Source organism: Oncorhynchus gorbuscha, unplaced genomic scaffold (assembly GCF_021184085.1).
Source record: "Oncorhynchus gorbuscha isolate QuinsamMale2020 ecotype Even-year unplaced genomic scaffold, OgorEven_v1.0 Un_scaffold_3514, whole genome shotgun sequence".
NCBI classification, from domain to species: Eukaryota; Metazoa; Chordata; class Actinopteri; order Salmoniformes; family Salmonidae; genus Oncorhynchus; species Oncorhynchus gorbuscha.
In genome coordinates, this window is record NW_025747731.1 from 12,501 (window position 1) to 15,000 (window position 2,500).

Below are 2,500 nucleotides of genomic sequence, written 5' to 3' on the forward strand. Positions count from 1 at the left end.
ACCTTATTTCAAAGCGACGGCACATATTTCAGCCTTGTGGGAAGAAACGGACAAAGGGTTGACAAAAAGCTTACAGCACCTGGTATTCCCAGGCGGTCTCCCATCCAAGTACTAACCAGGCCCGAACCTGCTTAGCTTCCGAGATCAGACGAGATCAGGCGTACTCAGGCCGGTGTGGTGGTAAGCGAGAAACTGTCTCTTGGTGCACTATATAAAGTCAAAGTGGGTGTGATTAACAGCTGTTGCATTTTCACCATGTCGATAAGCATCTTTGTGTCACTCAAAAGTTGAAGAACTTGCATATAATGTAGCCATAATTTGTAGCACAGATTGTTGGATGAAATACAAACTAACCTTGCTTACTTATTTCAAAGCGACGGCACATATTTCAGCCTTGTGGGAAGAAACGGACAAAGGGTTGACAAAAAGCTTACAGCACCTGGTATTCCCAGGCGGTCTCCCATCCAAGTACTAACCAGGCACAAACCTGCTTAGGTTCCGAGATCATACGAGATCAGGCGTACTCAGGCCGGTGTGGTCGTAAGCGAGAAGCTATCTCTTGGTGCACTATATAAAGTCAAAGTGGGTGTGATTAACAGCTGTTGCATTTTCACCATGTCGATAAGCATCTTTGTGTCACTCAAAAAGTGGAAGAACTTGCATATAATGTAGCCATAATTTGTAGCACAGATTGTTGGATGAAATACAAACTAACCTTGCTTACTTATTTCAAAGCGACGGCACATATTTCAGCCTTGTGGGAAGAAACAGACAAAGGGTTGACAAAAAGCTTACGGCACCTGGTATTCCCAGGCGGTATCCCATCCAAGTACTAACCATGCCCGAACCTGCCTAGCTTCCGAGATCAGACGAGATCAGGCGTACTCAGGCCGGTGTGGTCGTAAGCGAGAAACTATCGCTTGGTGCACTATATAAAGTCCAAGTGAGTATGATTAACAGCTGTTGCATTTTCAACATGTCGATTAGCATCTTTGTGTCACTCAAAAAGTGGAAGAACTTGCATATAATGTAGCCATAATTCGTAGCACAGATTGTTGGATGAAATACAAACTAACCTTATTTCAAAGCGACGGCACATATTTCAGCCTTGTGGGAAGAAACGGACAAAGGGTTGACAAAAAGCTTACAGCACCTGGTATTCCCAGGCGGTCTCCCATCCAAGTACTAATCAGGCCCGAACCTGCTTAGCTTCCGAGATCAGACGAGATCAGGCGTACTCAGGCCGGTGTGGTCGTAAGCGAGAAACTATCGCTTGGTGCACTATATAAAGTTAAAGTGGGTGTGATTAACAGCTGTTGCATTTTCACCATGTCGATAAGCATCTTTGTGTCACTCAAAAAGTGGAAGAACTTGCATATAATGTAGCCATTATTTGTAGCACAGATTGTTGGATGAAATACAAACTAACCTTGCTTACTTATTTCAAAGCGACGGCACATATTTCAGCCTTGTGGGAAGAAACGGACAAAGGGTTGACAAAAAGCTTACAGCACCTGGTATTGCCAGGCAGTCTCCCATCCAAGTACTAACCAGGCCCGACCCTGCTTAGCTTCCGAGATCAGACGAGATCAGGCGTACTCAGGCCGGTGTGGTCGTAAGCAATAAACTTTCTCTTGGTGCACTATATAAAGTCAAAGTGGGTGTGATTAACAGCTGTTGCATTTTCACCATGTCGATAAGCATCTTTGTGTCACTCAAAAAGTGGAAGAACTTGCATATAATGTAGCCATAATTTGTAGCACAGATTGTTGGATGAAATACAAACAAACCTTGCTTACTTATTTCAAAGCGAAGGCACATATTTCAGCCTTGTGGGAAGAAACGGACAAAGGGTTGACAAAAAGCTTACAGCACCTGGTATTCCCAGGCGGTCTCCCATCCAAGTACTAACCAGGCCCGAACCTGCTTAGCTTCCGAGATCAGACGAGATCAGGCGTACTCAGGCCGGTGTGGTCGTAAGCGTGAAGCTATCTCTTGGTGCACTATATAAATTCCAAGTGAGTGTGATTAACAGCTGTTGCATTTTCACCATGTCGATAAGCATCTTTGTGTCACTCAAAAAGTGCAAGAACTTGCATATAACGTAGCCATTATTTGTAGCACAGATTGTTTGATGAAATACAAACTAACCTTGCTTACTTATTTCAAAGCGACGGCACATATTTCAGCCTTGTGGGAAGAAACGGACAAAGGGTTGACAAAAATCTTGCAGCACCTGGTATTCCCAGGCGGTTTCCCATCCAAGTACTAAGCAGGCCCGAACCTGCTTAGCTTCCGAGATCAGATGAGATCAGGCGTACTGAGGCCGGTGTGGTCTTAGGCGAGAAGCTATCTCTTGGTGCACTATATAAAGTCAAAGTGGGTGTGATTAACAGCTGTTGCATTTTCACCATGTCGATAAGCATCTTTGTGACACTCAAAAAGTGGAAGAACTTGCATATAACGTAGCCATTATTTGTAGCACTTATTGTTTGATGAA

General features: G+C 44.1%; 3 non-coding genes and 4 pseudogenes across 3 annotated transcripts; all 7 read right to left on the reverse strand.

Annotated features, from left to right (window-relative positions):
- Positions 1–67: 67 nt before the first annotated feature.
- On the reverse strand, positions 68–186 carry LOC124027833. The gene has a single exon (XR_006837513.1). It is a non-coding gene; the product is annotated as a 5S ribosomal RNA (ribosomal RNA).
- A 241-nt stretch (positions 187–427) lies between these two features.
- Positions 428–546, reverse strand: LOC124027756 (annotated as a pseudogene).
- A 242-nt stretch (positions 547–788) lies between these two features.
- LOC124027750 lies at positions 789–907 on the reverse strand (annotated as a pseudogene).
- Positions 908–1,141: 234 nt separating this feature from the next.
- On the reverse strand, positions 1,142–1,260 carry LOC124027768. Its single transcript, XR_006837470.1, has one exon. It is a non-coding gene; the product is annotated as a 5S ribosomal RNA (ribosomal RNA).
- Positions 1,261–1,502: 242 nt separating this feature from the next.
- On the reverse strand, positions 1,503–1,621 carry LOC124027763 (annotated as a pseudogene).
- Positions 1,622–1,863: 242 nt separating this feature from the next.
- Positions 1,864–1,982, reverse strand: LOC124027793. The gene has a single exon (XR_006837476.1). It is a non-coding gene; the product is annotated as a 5S ribosomal RNA (ribosomal RNA).
- Positions 1,983–2,224: 242 nt separating this feature from the next.
- Positions 2,225–2,343, reverse strand: LOC124027786 (annotated as a pseudogene).
- Between the last annotated feature and the right edge of the window lie 157 nt (positions 2,344–2,500).